Below are 17,085 nucleotides of genomic sequence, written 5' to 3'. Positions count from 1 at the left end.
TGGAGACTCTATCAGTCTCCTCATTTTCTGGCTCAGAAGGGTGAACTACAGCATGTTCACTATCAGGCATGGCAACCTTATTGTCAACTTTCTTTCCACTCCTAAGGGTTGTATAGAATTCACATGATTGTACGATTTCTCTCCTTTAGGGTTAGGATCAGTTTGACTAGGGAACCTTCCATCTTCTCTTTCACTAAGAAACTTAGCTATTTGGCCGACTTGAAGTTCTAAGTTAGCAAGAGACTGGGAATTATTCTTAAAATTCTGCCTGGTTTCTTCTTGAAAACCATAGTGGTTCTTTGATAACATCTCATGGTTCTTTGCTAACATAGTAAGGGTTTCTTCTAAGGTGGAGATCTTTTTCTCATTCTGAAACTGGGGTTGACCTGAAGAGTTCTTAGCATAACCAAAACCTGGGGAGGCTGAGAATTACTAGACTTCCTTGATTCTGACCCTTAGACCAAGAAAAATTAGGATGGTTTCTCCAACCAGGGTTGTAAGTCTCTGAGTATGGGTCAAACTTTTGACGGTTCTCAAACCTAGCATTGTTATAGACACATGGGCTTGCTCTTCACTAACCTGACCTTCCCAAAACGAGTTATTGGGTTCTACTCCACAACTAGACACTTGAGAGGCTCTAAACCTATCATCAGGTTCAACAAGAGACCTATGTTTAGGATGATTCAATTCCAAAGCTTCTAACCTTCTAGACAAAGCAAAAACTTAGCATCAGACCCGAAGCTTGTATCTACCACATTGGTGCTACTTCTATTGACCAAGAGTCTTTTGGGGGGTTCAACACAAGACTCCCACTGTTGGGATTTTTCAGCGCACACTCAAGAAGGTAAAAGCATCATCCACTTTTACTAGTGAACTCACCAGCGCACATAGACTCAACCATGGCTTTGGTTGAATAGTCTAAACCATCATAAATAATCTCTACGAGTTTCATCTTATCAAATCCATGGTGAGGACACTGGGATAGGAGATCATTGAATCTCTCTAAAAACCTATAAAGAGACTCTCCCTCTTGTTGCACACTAGCACTAATTTTCTGCCTAACAGACGCAGTTTTATGCTTAGGGTAGAATTTCATATAGAAAGCAGCAATAAGTTCCTGCCATGTTTCAATGGATTCAGATGGTAGGTTGTTCAGCCAGGTCTTGGCTTTATCTCTCAAGGAAAAGGGAAACATCTTAAGTTTCAAGACTTCATCAGTAAGGTCTTTTATTCTAATTGTCCCACAAATTTCCTCAAAGTCCCTAATATGAAAATAAGGGTTCATCATCTTTCCCTAAGAATATAGGGATCATCTGAAGAATACTAGGTTTTATCTCGAAATTAGCCGTAGTGGCTGGCAATTTAATGCACGAAGCTCGGGTGGACCTAGTTGGGAACATGTAATCTTTCAAAGTTGCCATCGCTGGCACAACTGAAGTACTAGGGGTATTTTCCTCACAAGAGACAGATTCTCAAAACTGAAGTTTCCAAAAACAGGGCTCTCAAAAGAAGAGTCTTCGAGCTCCCCGCTTCACAAGAAGAACTACTAGGTTTTCACTAATCAATCGACCTAGATTATCTCTTTTCCAAGCCCGTTTTCTAATGACCTCGGGCATACACTAGAAAAACAAATAAAAGAATCCTAAAGGAAGGGAGTTCTAAAAACACAAAGCAGGCTGACTCCACCAAAGCAAACCTAAATATTTCTAGCAAACAAAAAGCATGATGGCTCCACTTAGATTGTTTCTAGACCAGCTTCTATCTTCGAAAGGAACGTTACAATTTAGCAAACCCTCTGGAATCAATCCGAGTTAAATAAGTTGAATCGAGACGAGGGAAGCTGCGTGGAGATTTGATACCCAAGGCCTCACCGGCGTTACAAGGCGGCGTATTCAACTCACAGAAACCATCATGAACTTCAAAGTATGCTCAAAAGAGTAACCAATATTTTTCGAACGACTTTCTTATTAAGCTAGTTACCCTATAAGTCTCGTTCTAGTCAAAATTTTAGGCTTAGGTTCGCGTTTGGTTTTGTTTTCCTAAGGCGGGCAAGAAGAGAACGGTGATGAAATCCGAACCTTTATCTTGTATAGCCAGTCCTTGCCCTTTACTAGGAAATTAAAGCAGCCGTTTTCAATTCCTCAGCATATAAGCAAACGAAGGAATACAGTAAACCCACTGACAGGGGATTCACCGGTGTTTAGATAAACTTACCTCCCGTTCCAGACGGGGGATGAACCGCTGAAGTCGACTCGGGCCACGACTCCTATGTCATGTACGAACCCCAAAGGGCCGAGGCGATATCGTAATCATCGTCCTTCTCTGCAAATAGTTTATATTTAAACTACCCTTCCGTAGGGTTTTAAAAAAATAAAAAAGTCCCAAAGTCCACAGTCCACAGTCCAAAAATATAGTGCAAAAGAAAAGGAAAGTCTAAAAAAATAAATAAATAAATAATTCTAAAGAATAAAAACAAAATAAAATGTCTCTCTCTCTTTTTTTTTTTTTCAATTAATTTTTCTTCTTCCTTTCTTTCTCTCCTTTCGCTTTGCTTTTACTCCAAATCTTTAAGTATTCACCAAAAACTTTGGCAAATTTTTCTTTCGTTCCAAATTCCAAAATCTGTAAGGAAAAGACAAAAACCCAAAAACGTAAAGAATAACAAATAAATAAAAATCTAAAAACTCTAGCCTAAAGACAAGTCCGCGTCGGCGACGCCAAAAATTGATGATATTTTTAATTGAGTTGTGGTAATAAGTTCGTTGAGACTTGTGAAAACAAAAGATTCTAGATTTAATAAAAATAAAGAAAACTTAACTCAAAATTTGATTTCAAGATATTAAAGATAACCAAGACACTAGAATCCACTATTACACATGAATGAATGACGTCAAATATTTCATAACTCTAATTAGCCTTTAAATCCTTTATTTCTTAATCCACAAATAATCAAACATATTCTCAAATATTAATTGTATTCCCTAAGCATAGACTATCAATTGATTAAACAAAGTATAATCTATCAAATTGAATCACAAGTAATTAATAAAATTATGTAAACATTTAAAAACTCTGCAAAAGCAGTGATTGAGTGAATTATAATTAAAAATTAGAGAAAATGAAATAGTTACCCATTATTCATGTGTAAATAGCTTCATCCATTGCCTTGGTTACGCGAGAATTTAGCCTCTCATCATGTTGGAAACACGCTCAAAAGTTGATTTCATTTATGCTCAAAGATGATTTACAAATGATGAAAGTGTGAGAATGATTAAAATTACAGAGAACGATATATATTGACTGTCGCTGTTACTATAGCAAATAATATTGTCGCCAGACAGTCGCTGAAACTGTAGCTTCTAAGACTGTGCTGGAACCGTCGCAATCACTATGGCATGAACGACACAGGGGTGTGCGTCTTATGTTCTTCGTGTTCTTCACAGCAACAACAATGGTGACTCTCTAAATTTTAACTCTCCGGCTCTGTTGATGTGCCGTAACTCTCCCAAACTCTCTATATCCCTTTGTGATTCCCCAGAACCCTATATATACTCTACAGTACCAAGGATTACTCCTCATAACTCCAAAAGATCTCCGGTAACTCGACAGTGAAGAGAATTATTCTCCATGCAGTTACGGGAATATCTTTCCATTTTCACCTCTATCACGCGTCTTCCTGCCATATGCACACTCCAAACATGCCATAAGCTCGCGCCTATAATTGAGTTAAGCTCGTGAAAGGGGAATATCTACACACTCCAAACACGTCATATTCACAAACTCGTTCAACAGAATCTCGAGAATATCTCGTGCTCTGTTTACTCCAAAAAATTCGTTACATGCTTGTTTTCTTTATTCCGCAAGATTTACCATCCCTGTTTCAACGTAACAGAGTAGTATTGACTGATTGGAACGAAAAAGTCTCACCGAATATTCCCGGGAATCAAACCAGATATCTTCGTGCTCGGGTATTCTCGTGTTCCCTGTTTTCTTGATTATCCAACCAATTTTAGCTGAACCCAAAGCCCATAATATCCCTGTCTAGATGAATTAAGCCTACGCAACAAAAATCAGCCATTGAGTCTCATGAAATCACGCCCAATTCGTGAATCTAAACTCTGCCAGTTTAGTGCTCCATTTTCCCGCCAAAAACCATTTTGAACGATGAAGATGAGTAGTCCCCTATCTAGAGTAGGGGTGTGAATAGTGACTGGCACCCTGGGTGCAAATAGTCAATAAGGTGCCCCTTAGTAATTGAGGTGCCCCTTATCCAAACTGAGAGTCTGAATAGCAAATCTCCTCCGGGGTTCCAAATAACACTTTTTGAGCAACTTTTTCCACACAAGTGTATTTCTCCAAAAACACCTACACAAACATAAAAACACCATAATAAGTATAAAATCAAGCACTAACAATAGAGACACTGAGGACAATTCGACACAAAAATGTGTCTATCATAGTTCACACTACAAATACATATGGTTTATGGATCATTATGTAAGGGGGAGTGGTTTTCATATGAGATGAAGTATTGACTAAGGGGGAGTGATACATATCACCATAGTATTGTTGTCGAAGTTGTGATACAATTGAACTTTGATGATGTATAATAATACTATGACATTATATAACAATGATTGAGAGGTACTGTTTTCTCATTGTTATAGCTACATATCTTCAACAACAATGATGCGGAATTGAACACATTTGGAATCATTGGAGTACTTGGAAGTGACGAAGATTTGGAATAATGTTGAAGAACCAAGGAGATCAAGCATTTGGATGAGAAGCTGCAAAGTTTATTTTGTATTCCATATGTATTGATAGTTTTGTCATTAAAATTGACAAAGGAGGAGATTTCAATAATAAGGACCCGTTTGTTTTGTATTGATAGATTTGGAGTAATGTTGAAGAACCAAACTCAGTCCGGCTACTTAGGTATGCGTACCTGTTTGCATACTTAAGTAGGTTCCTTTATAAAATCGGTTTGTTCATGAACTAAAACATTTATATAATAAGGAATGCAATCTTTTGAAAACCGTAGCTATGATGTTCATGAATTTATTCGAGTTAATCAAAATCGATTTTGCTTCAATTGTGTCTTGTATACTTCTATGATATCTAAGCAATTGAACAACTGTCTAACTAGTTTCATTGAGTCATTTGAACTAGTTATGGATATGATGAATAAGGTTGATATGAAAGTGCTTGGTTAACCATTGTTGAACCGACTAAGTGTACACGTTTAGGTACGGTTACTCAAACCTAAATGAAGTTACATTTCATTTGTGTATAAAAAGCTAAGTTAGATCTAACGGTCGAAAGTTATTAGCTTGAATCTAATCAGGTTTTCATCTAACGGTGAATATTGAATGCTTTGTTACCAAGGTAACTTAGATTGCAAACCCTGATTTGAAATCTATATAAAGGATAACTCTAGCAACTGGGACACCTAATCCCCATACCTCCTCTGTGATAATAGTTGCATAATCTAGAGTCAGTTCTCATTTAACCTTAGGTTTTTCACGAAAACCCTGTAGGTTAATGACTTGAAGACTTCATTGGGATTGTGAAGCCATACCCAACTATTTTCTCTGTAGTTGCATGTTCTGATCTTGCTGTTTTCTATCGTGATTGAGTACTATATTCTTTAAGATTTGCTCGAGATTTTATCTCCGATAGGAAAGATTGAAAAGTAGTCACAAACACCTTCGTCTCATCGTTTGTGATTCCACAATATCTTCTTTCGTTAATCGATTAAGATTATTATGAGGTGATTGATAATAATAGGCTGTTCTTCGGGAATATAAGTCTGGATTATCCATTGGTTCCTGTTCACCTTGATTTATCAAAAGACGGAACAAAACTCGTAGTTATTTCTGTGGAAGACAAATTTATCTATTCAATAGACTTTTCTGTGTGAGACAGATTTATTTATCAAGTCTTCTACTTTGGGTCGTACCAACTCTTAGTTGTGGGTGAGATCAGCTAAGGGAATCAAGTGCGTAGTATCCTGCTAGGATCAAAGATATAAGGAGAGCACGACTGTACCTTGAATCAATGTGAGATTTATTAGGGTTCAACTACATTCCAGTCTGAGGTTCATTGGTAGTAGGCTAGTGTCTGTAGCAGCTTAATACAGTGTGGTTTTCAAATCTGGACTAGGTCCCGGGGTTTTTCTGCATTTGCGGTTTCCTCATTAACAAAACTTCTGGTGTTTGTGTTATTTCTTTTCCGCATTATATTTTGTTATATAATTGAAATATCACAGGTTGTGCGTTGAATCGATCAATTGGTAAATCCAGCTTTTGGTTGTTGATTGAAATTGATTGATCCTTGAACATCGGTCTTTGGTACTGTTCAAGTTATTTCTCTTATATTCAATTAGGATCGCAAATTCCTATTTGCTTGATTGGAGATTGAATTGAGATATAACTCTTTGATATACCTTTTCTTAAAATTGAGTCTGACTGTCTAGTTGATTCTCTTGAAAGTATACTGGAGTTAGTCCATACAGATTGCAAAGCAAAATATTGGGTGATGTTTTTAGACCCCGCTTTTTCAGGCCCCACCCATGGGTTACCCATAATATCAGTCCCTTAATTAAAAGAAGTTTAAATCTAGGCCCTGAATTATTAAAAGACATTCATATTGTTAGAACCCTAATTAAATAAAATATAAATTTAGGCCCAAACTATTAAAACATAGTAAAATGATGTTATATCATCCTTCATCATCGCCGCCACCACCTCCGACCACCACCACCAACAATAACCACCTTCCACCGCCGCCGCCCAGCACCACCGACCACAACCACCACCAACTACCTTTGACCATCAGCAACCACCACCACCGAATAACACCACCACCTCCGACCACCTTCCACTACCTCTACCTCCGACCATCACCACCACGTACGACAAACAACCACCATCACCACCGACCACCACCAACAACCACCACCACCACCACCTCTGACAACCACCACCGGCCACCATCTCCGATCAACACCACCGCCACCGCCACCAACCACCACAACCACCACCTCCGACCACCATCAACCACCACCATTGTAGCTCCCCGAAGCAAGCAGCTGACTAATCCAAGAGATTAACTAAAAACAGAGGCACTAAAAATCTAAATCATATACTTAAGCATTCAATTAAAAAATATACTATGAAACATAACCCAAAAACTAGCCCCGCTCTAAAATATACATATACAAAAACTTCTCTCAAATAATACATATACAATAGTCATCTAGTTTACAAATAGAATATGCAACATAATAAACATAGCAGAAGTTAACCAACTAATAGACTCAACTCCTCGAAGCTTTCGCCGCGGAACTCTGATCTGTCTCTGAAATAGAAAATGGGAATGGGTGAGCACATCATCCCTAAAAGAGGTGCCTAGTAGGAATAACACTAACTTTTAAGTAAACATCGACATGATTTGGAAAACAATCCATGTTTTTCCAAATAATAAAAGACAACCAACACACTAAACTAAACAACATGTATATGGAACTAACTCCTTCTTGCAAATAATTATTTCTGTGGTGACATTTACACACCAGGGTATTGACAATTACAAACCAAACCATAATCTCTATGGTGACATTTACACACAGTAATATTGGTGACAATTACACACCTAGATAGTTTGGGGGTGATTGTACACACCCATAATATTGGTGACAATTACACACCTAGATAATCTTGGTGACAATTACACACCAAGATATGCATAAAATATAAATGAAGGAGCGTATCCTATATACCACAAATGGGAATCTTCATTTCCCAACAATTCATAATGACAAGCTAAACGGTACAGGTCCTTTCCAAACAATGGAAAGATTAAAAGAAATAACAGAACTTCCGTAAAATAAAACAAACAATCGGAAAAACTATAAGAACCAACATAACCGTCAGAATTTAAATTAAACAACGCATGGAAAGCACAACCAGACGATGCATGAGTTTAATAAACGTAAACTTTTGTAAAAGAAAACAACAATGGTCACAAAAGAGTTAAATGTAAATTTCCACCTCTTTTGATGACAAGCCACGCCTACCTCGAGATCAACGATCCACTGGTTCATCCTTTGAATCGATGGTTGTTAATATAGACTAACTGTTAATCACACAAGAACTCTAAGAGTTTAGCCAAAAGGCTCACACATGGCTCATACAAGTTAAACTAATGGTTCCAAGCGCAAATCCATCAAACCATCCCATTAACACAAGGTCTGACCACCCAGGTCAACTAACGGTCACTAACATTCAAAAAGGTCAACCGACGGTCAACATCTATTCCAAGTCAAGTCCACTAATCAAGGTCAAGGTCCTGGTCAAAAGGTCAACTGAGTCAAATTGGGTCAAGGATCCAACTCAGGTCAAGTCAGGGAAATCAGTGAGTCGACTCAGTCCATAGGACTGATTCAGGTTGTTAAAACCAAGGCCCTTGCTCAGTCCAGAAGATGAACTACACCATAATGGTGCATCACAAGACTCAACACACTAACTAAGCTCAAACTGAGCAACCATTCCTCCCTGCCATAGTCTTATTTCTAGTTATACTTCATTAACATTGCAATTCTATACATTCAGTTAAAGTAAACTTTATAACTCATTTACAATTACAAACTAAGTTTACCTGCAATTACAGTAGCTGCTGCATGAACTATCTTCTCAACACAAACAAACCTGCAGACCACAACCACTACACAAATTCCTAGAGTTATGCCTAAACTCTTAATTCAGAATTCAATCTATTATTCTCACTACCAACCCCTGTTATGAACATCAACACTTAACAGTGTACCATAACCTTTTTCCCATTCAACCAAAAGTTTCCTACAATTGCAACTGACCACTTTACTTCACCTGTAACATTAACTTAACTATAATCCTCACTGCATCATCTCATAACAACACTAACACCCATAGAATTATCTCATGTCTCAACACTTCCACTTCAGTTGAGACTAAGTACAAATACCCCCAACATCTCAGCTTCAATGACATCCATTCACAGTTCTCCATCTCAACAACATAATCATCTTTCCAAGCTAAATTTCACTTCAAGTACAACCTACAACTCTCAACACTATATCACATCTCCACCTGCAAATTCATCTACACAGACAACACCATCATCTTTAGATATCACCTGCCATTAGCCTAACATTCATCTAAAACACAGTTCATTCAAAATATCCTCCCCTTCATATAACATCTTCAATCCAGAACACCACCAGTTCAAACCCAACTACAGCTGCAAATTCTATTATAACACACATCCATTCAACAGATAAAACACTTTCATTACTACTTCCACCTCCACAATAAACCACTCCATACATACAACACTTTGTTGTGCCAGCAGTATAATTCATCCATAATTATAAATAATACCACAAATCTTAATTCAATTATCAACTACAAATAATCAATTAAATTCAATAGCTTTACTAAATTAACCCAGAAACAATTACCTCAAAGTAATTTCCTTCAGCATCCAACCATCCCCATCGCCACCACAGATTCTCAGCAACCCTAGTTTATTCTCAATCACTTCTATTTCCAAATTCAGGTTCAATACATAACTATAATCTTCATATCAATGATACCCATCTCAAATCTTCCCCTTAAACTCTCAATTTAATCTTCAAACTCTTATTCTAGATTTCCCCTAGCCCTAACTTCACTGATTTCTCGAATTAAGATCTTCTTTTAAAATCAAACCCTCAAATAGGCATGACCATCTTCTTCTTCAGTTCTAATCTTCAAACCCATCTTTAATTTCATCTTATGCATCACCAATCGAACTTCTAAACAATTATCTGAGAAACCCTAATTTGTTGAACAATAAATCAACACATCACACATCTCCTCATCAACACCAGTAACATATTCTACTTAATCTACTCCTTCTTATCAACTAATTCTCTCAACGAAGAAGAAGAAAGAAGAAGAAGAAAGAATAATGAAGAAGAAGAAAGAAATGAGAACGAGTTAATCCTCACGGTCTGGGGATAAGGCCGACCAAAGATACTATAGGCACCCGAAATCTTGATACGGGCAGCCAAGGCGGTCAGGATACAAATGACAATTTTGGCCTTCTAACTAAACTGATAAAATCTTCTTCGTCTGGCATTCGATTGACACGCTCGAGCATTCCATTTCTCCTAACTTTTCGAGATCTATTCGATGATACTAATTTCGTATCTAGATCGTTGTTAGATTAATTTCTACTAATTAGCGTTCATGTTAAACTAATCGAGTTATTAGCGGTTAAACTTCTCTTTATCATCACTAGATCGTCTCTTGACCGGTCTAATAGCGTTGACATCCTTGAGGGTTCTTACATTCTCCCCACCTTATTCATTTTCATCCTCGAAAATCGAACCATCATTGTAGTCTTCAAAAACTCCCCACCTTAGAGAATTACTATTTCTCAACTAAACGCAGGTACTGCTCATACTTGCAAACGCGCGAAAACTCAACTCATTTCAAATGAGTTCAAAACAACAAGAAATGAAACACACACCTATATGGTTTTTCTGAAACTAAAATCTATAATTTGTGGCTCTAGGTTCAAAAGACTATATTTTATTTCAATAAATTACTGGTTCTAAGTACATTAGAAGATACTCTATAATAAAGTTTCTATATGGTATTCAGGATCTATCAAATATACTAATCTCACTAGTATTCTAGTATTAGATTGTATAGGCGATCATAATTTTTAAACTAATTATTTTTTAATCTCCATTAACTATTAGATTATAATACGGCTTATCCTATAAATTTATATTTCAATAAATAAGTATGTCTAAGTTCTTTGTGCTAATATTTATAGTGTAATAATCATTAATAACAGATAGTTTCATGTTTATTATATATTTATCCATATAATTAATTCAAATTCGAGTTCAGATCAATCTATAATATCTAACTAGGGCTTGACCCGTGCCATAATGGCACGTGCATACATTAGTATTCGATAGTATTGTCGACTTGGTGATTGTTCTTGATTTATTTCGGGTATAAATACCTTCCCTAAGATTTATAATTAACTGTACCTAAGATCAATTTTTGCACATCATCTAGATGTTTGCAGTCTTATAAGAAACACTTGAGATCAATTTTTCCACATTATCTAGATGTTTGCAATCTTAAAAGAGGTAACTCGTATAATTCTCGCCATAGACATTTGATGATACAGTTAGTATTTAAAGGATTGTAAATGATTCTAGATCATGGTTGTCAGAAAAATTCACTTGGTAGTACCCTCTCAGTTTGTAGGAATCAGTTAGAAAATAAGGAGAAACTCCACCAAAAATGGGTTCCATACATGAATCAAGAGGGCTCGTACATAATTTACTGATGTGAGCCAAAGTAGGTTTAGTATCATACCCGATGCTTATATTTAGTGAACGATTCCTATGAAAGAAAAGTATACCCATTCTGACTATGAATGTTACTCCCATCTCTCATAAATCCACTTCCCTTCTTAACTTTTCACAAACGCTAGTAGCTCGAATAGTATGTAAGATAGTTGATGCATAGCAAGAATAATCAAACTAACTAAACCTATTGAAAAATGAAAAAAATAATTATGAGAACACATACCCCATATAGGTAGTTCATATTTGGTGAGTACTAATTAGTTAAAAGTTCAACATGGCATAAACAAAGAAGAAAATAAGCAAGCATTCCCCAAAGAAAATTAACTAAACAAATACAATTATATACTGCATGTAATCAAATAACTTGGTATCTTGAGTAAGACACCATTTTCTCAACTCCTCTATAAATTTTTTTCTCAAAAGTTAGTCACTGAATTAGGCAATCCATCACCAACAATACAAACAAATCAAAAAATATGTATATATGTACATTAAGATATAACAATTCACTTACACTTTTGAGAAAATATAACTTCCTACAAAGTAGCATATTCTCTCTCTAAGTTAGCTAGAGTTGATAAGATTACCCAGTCTTTGGTTTTTAAGAGTTATTCCTCTTGGCAATGTCATTATCTGCCAAAAAAGAGAAATAATGTAGCATATTCTCTCTCTAAGTTAGCTAGAGTTGATAAGATTACCAGTCTTTGGTTTACTTCCGCTCCTCCTAGGATTAAAGGACTATAAACAAAGTAGCATATTCTCTCTCTAAGTTAGCTAGAGATGATACCATTACCCAGTCTTTAGTTTACTTTATATATATACTTCTACTCAAAAAGATGTATTTTCTTTGTTTTGATGCAATAAAAAAATGTCTCAAAATAATTTTTTTTAATAATAACATGATAATTATTGCTTATAATGTTCCAATTTCTTAAAAGGACCCAAAGAACTGGAAAATGAAACGTTATTACAGTTAAATGGGTCAGTGAAAGCATTGTTGTTCTGTTCATTTTGCATAATTTCTAAATGGTGGAATATGCCGAAAATGGACAGAGTATCATTGAAGACTTCATAGGGTATGAGATATTACTTTTAAAAACATCTAAAAACACTTAAAATGTAAAATTTACTGCTAATCAGTAATCCATAGAGTATTTTTCGAAAATATAAAAGTTGAACTTGGAGGATGGGGATGTAACAATTTTTCTGCCATATGCTCCCGATTTTTATGAGTAACTAAAATTCCAAACTGTATATACAACCTGTACATTTCCATCAGTTGCTCTGCCAATAAACTTCACGATCATGGTTGAGCTTGATAATGTGGAATGAAATCTTTCAAGCTGCAAAAAATAATAACTTCAGAGTAACTCATATTGTTATCATTCATAGTGGCTTCCTATTCCCTTTAAATGGTTATTTCATTATAATTCCAAGGTCTTTGTGAGATGATGACTTGTTGTTGATGCTTGAAACTGGTTGTGTAAGTTTTTTCTAAGCTCATTCTGAAAGTTAGGTACCCTACCAATTGAAGTGTTAATATTGAGTCTAAGATGGGGAAAACTTGGCCAAATGGTGAGCCGTCAAACCTACCACAGAATAAGAAGAGCAAATAAATTTAGAAATAATTAATATTGAATTAAGTATGCTAATAATGTGCACATGAACTAATTTACCTGACCAATAACTGAAAATCGGTAAAATTTTGTTCATGAACTGATCTACCTGACCAATAGCTGAAAATCGGTAAAGTTTTGTTTTACGGTATAATGTGTACGTCAAACTTATTATGTGTAATGGACAACATTTTATAGAAGAAAAGAAGAACGAAAGATTTTTCTAGTACACTTTTTACTGTATGTTTGAGACATAGATACTTGGAGATAGGGAGACCCGAACAACTCGATACATCTCATCTTGACCTCCTTATCATATCATTGGTTTGTGGATCTTCTCCACTACTCTCTACATTATACAACCTAGTCTATTTATGGTTGGTTACTTATGAGTTAATATAGTATAAATAATGACTAAAATGGCAAATCTCACATGGCATCTTCCACGAATCTTAACTATTCATCACGAAAAGTAAAGAATGACATAGTGTCTCCGAAGCAATAAATGAATGGCCATATCTAGCGACATTCAAAATTAAATGACAAACATTTATAGTAAAAGATGTTTTCATACACAAAATACCAACAACATATACTATGACGATAGTTTGATTTTAGTGTTCAGCTAAAAGAAACCACGTTTATATAGTGATGATACTAAAAAAATGGATTTCTAGAGAACCACAGAGATAAAGTTCGTGTACGGTTAATCATCTAAACCAAAACTTAGCCACACATGTGGTTTTTTTAGGAGTCCAGGCATGATATGTTCACCGCGTTTAAGTTCATTTATGCTTAAGTATGTATATCAGACATAAACAAATATGCAGCATTTCATAAACCATTTTGACATACTCAAAATTTAAACAAATAAAGAATGTAAAGCGGTATACCTGTCTCAACACGTACATGAACGACTACAAAGTCAAAATTATAGGTGAAAATTTTAAACTCTACTCTGTCCACAAATAACAGGAGTTCAAAGTACAATCGCCCCATCTTATATTGAACTGCGTAACATCCTTGTAAGTTGTTGATCTGCAGTGAAAAGAGCAATATGAATAAAATCGGCAAAAAAAAAAATATCAGTAAAACAACCAAACTTAGATTTTTCTAACGTTGTATACTGATAAATATATGAAATGACAAAACAAAGCACCTAATGAAATGGTATAAGTAAATTAACCTGAGCAAGGATCTGTACCTTTTTTGATCCGATGCAACAAATGCCATTTTCTTTGATAACCTTAGGGACTTTTTTGAGTTTTTTAGTCATCGTTATTGAATTAAATTGCAAGAGATTACCCTTATTGAGTGACGTGGGACGTACAAAGAAAACTGGATATTAGTCCACTACTTCCTTATCAGTTTAAGGAAGTCATGCTTCTGCTAAAATGTGTGCACTTTCACAAAGTATCTTCCTCTTGCTCGGCATGACTCCATTTTTCAGTTTCTCTGACTATCTTTATATTTTCTGAACATGGTTTAAACCTGCACATAAATAAAAAAAGAAAGGTTGTCACTTAGTGGGGATACCCACAAAGGAAATCTTAATGGATCTGTGAGAACTAAATGCAAATTTTCTGCATTAAGCTCATAACCTAAATTCATTTGTTAAAAAGTACTGTTATGCTTTGGTTTTCGCTATCAGATCAATAGGAAACTACGTATCAGACTTGAGACTCTTCATTCCAACTAGTTTATAATTGGGTAACAAATCTTTGTATGCATAACTAAACCCACCTTCACCTAATACGGCTAATGATAAGTTAGTTTTTGTTGATAAATCATGAGCTCTATATACCTAATACTTATGCACATGCACACAGATTTCTTTCTTTACTCTTTTTCTAGTGAACCTTACCTTGACTTTGTTGTTGGATACTTCCTTCATAATGTGGCTGCAGGAAAAACTAAGACAAATACAAACTGCAGTGAGTCCATTTAAACTCCGAATACTATTATAAGAACTTATCAACAAAGCAACATCGCCCATTGGCCATTGCTAATTCAATATTATGCGGAATTAAGTCATGATAAACAAAATTTTAAACATAAAATCAGAATGCATTATTGAGAACCGCTAATGAATTGTGAAGTTCAAGAACTAATTTTAGCGAGATAAAGACGCAAAAGAAAGAAAAAAAAACATTGAACCCTAGATTTCATAGATACATCAGTGTAAAATGCTGATAAAAAATAAATACATCAGTGTAAAATATTCAATGTTAGATGAAAAATTATGAATAATAAAAAAAGATAAAATCAAATCTACTTCAACATAGAAAGAGTTACTTTGGTTGGGATGAAATTGGAGCGGAGTTGATATTATTGCAGGTGCAGTTGGCCGAGGAGTAACATCATCTCCAACAACCTCTAATGGCTGATGGAGGAGCAAAGGTCTCCCTTCTTGTTCTTATTCACTATGGAGAATTTTAGGATTACAAAAATACTCAATCTCTTTGCTATGTCTCCTAAGATTTCACAAAAGAGCTTCTGTTAAATCTTGATGTGCGTTTTCATTTTTCCATGTTAGTCGAATTAGATTAGAAACGATGAATTCAATTTCATCTGTCATCTTCTCTACACTGAAGAAGATTGTGGTAAAATTGAGATTCTGGAGGAGAGCAGTGAAATTTATAATGAACCTATATTCTCGTTTCCAATTTTTTATTTCTCATTAACGCTCTAGTAGAATACAGAAAGGCAAAACGGAAAACTGTGAACGTGAAGGAAGAACCACAATCATTGATTTATCTATTTGGAAGACAGATCCTGACCACTCTTTACATAGGTAAAGTTATCCAAACTGTGCCATGTATTCTTGATATTAAAAATTTACTGTTATACCATATATAAATTTTCTGAGTATTATCTGTCCCAAGTTTTCTATTAACTTAATTACTCAAAATACCTTTTCAACTGTGTTATTGTTTCCATTATTACTACTATCATTGTTATTGGTTTGTTGATTGGCCAGTTGGTACACTAAATCTTTATCCTTAAATGTGGTTCTACATTCACGTAAAGATTATTATAGCTGATTTTATTTATTTCTATTAAATCCTTATACTATACCTTAAAATGTTGGTATTGGTAACTTAATATTATTTCGATTTAAGTCGGTATAAAGTTGTAATATATCCTAAGACTTTCCTATTCATGTAAAGTATCTTATTAATATACGAATTTATTTTCCTTGAAGTCTATTTTTGTATTAAGTATCCAAATACCATTATTATCTCTTCATGTGTAATCGTTTAATTTTAATGATTCACTAAATAAGTTATTGAACTAAAGAAGATTTAAGTATAAGATTACCAAGAAATTTAGTATTTTATTTTATGCAAAATATCTACAGGTTCTTAAGTCTTAATCTAATAAGTCTAAAATATCTGGTTTAAATGCAAAACATCAAATTCTAATTTGTCATAAATCAACTTTAAAAAACTTAACCGTAGATAAGCTCTAATAATCTTCCATAGCTATTTAATACTAATCATTATTTCATCACTATATATTTTCTAATGAGATTTTAACTTAAGTTATGTTCAATATGGTATTAATTTAAATTCTAACTGTTTATGTTCGTCATACTAATTTTCCATTTCAAAAGATGATTAAATCTATTTACGAAGAAGCATTTCTAATTGAAATTATAAATCTATCGGTTTTCTAAAAGAACTATATCATACTTCTATGATCGGTCATCTCTGAATGCAGTTGCCCTGTCTAGGTTGGCCAGGCCCAACAATGCCTTCCTACAAACAGAGAAAACACAACCTTCACTATTCCCCGGTGCTGGATTAACAAATACTAATCTTAATCTCTAAAATTCTAACGTAACTGGTGTAATCCTGATAAATTTTACTTCATAATTTATATAGTAACATACATACACAACGCAATAAACAAACAAACCAGCATGTTATACGAAACAATCAAACAATTCAATTCATGTTTTAGTTATTGATTGTTTTTAGTGAATTAAGATTTATCTCACATCCCAACCCAGTTCGAAACAAATCTAGTTCACTAACTGGCACTGGC

General features: G+C 34.9%; 1 long non-coding RNA gene across 1 annotated transcript; it reads right to left on the bottom strand.

The window, feature by feature from the left end:
* Window positions 1-12,633: 12,633 nt before the first annotated feature.
* LOC113333454 lies at window positions 12,634-15,736 on the bottom strand. Its single transcript, XR_003352004.1, has 4 exons — window positions 15,331-15,736; window positions 14,900-14,948; window positions 14,240-14,526; window positions 12,634-14,073 (listed from the first exon to the last, which is right to left on the bottom strand). It is a non-coding gene; the product is annotated as an uncharacterized LOC113333454 (long non-coding RNA).
* Window positions 15,737-17,085: the final 1,349 nt, after the last annotated feature.

The sequence above is a fragment of the Papaver somniferum genome, unplaced genomic scaffold, assembly GCF_003573695.1.
Source record: "Papaver somniferum cultivar HN1 unplaced genomic scaffold, ASM357369v1 unplaced-scaffold_133, whole genome shotgun sequence".
Classification (NCBI taxonomy): domain Eukaryota; kingdom Viridiplantae; phylum Streptophyta; class Magnoliopsida; order Ranunculales; family Papaveraceae; genus Papaver; species Papaver somniferum.
The sequence above is the reverse complement of the archived record's forward strand: the minus strand, read 5'-3'. Positions and strand labels throughout refer to the sequence as shown.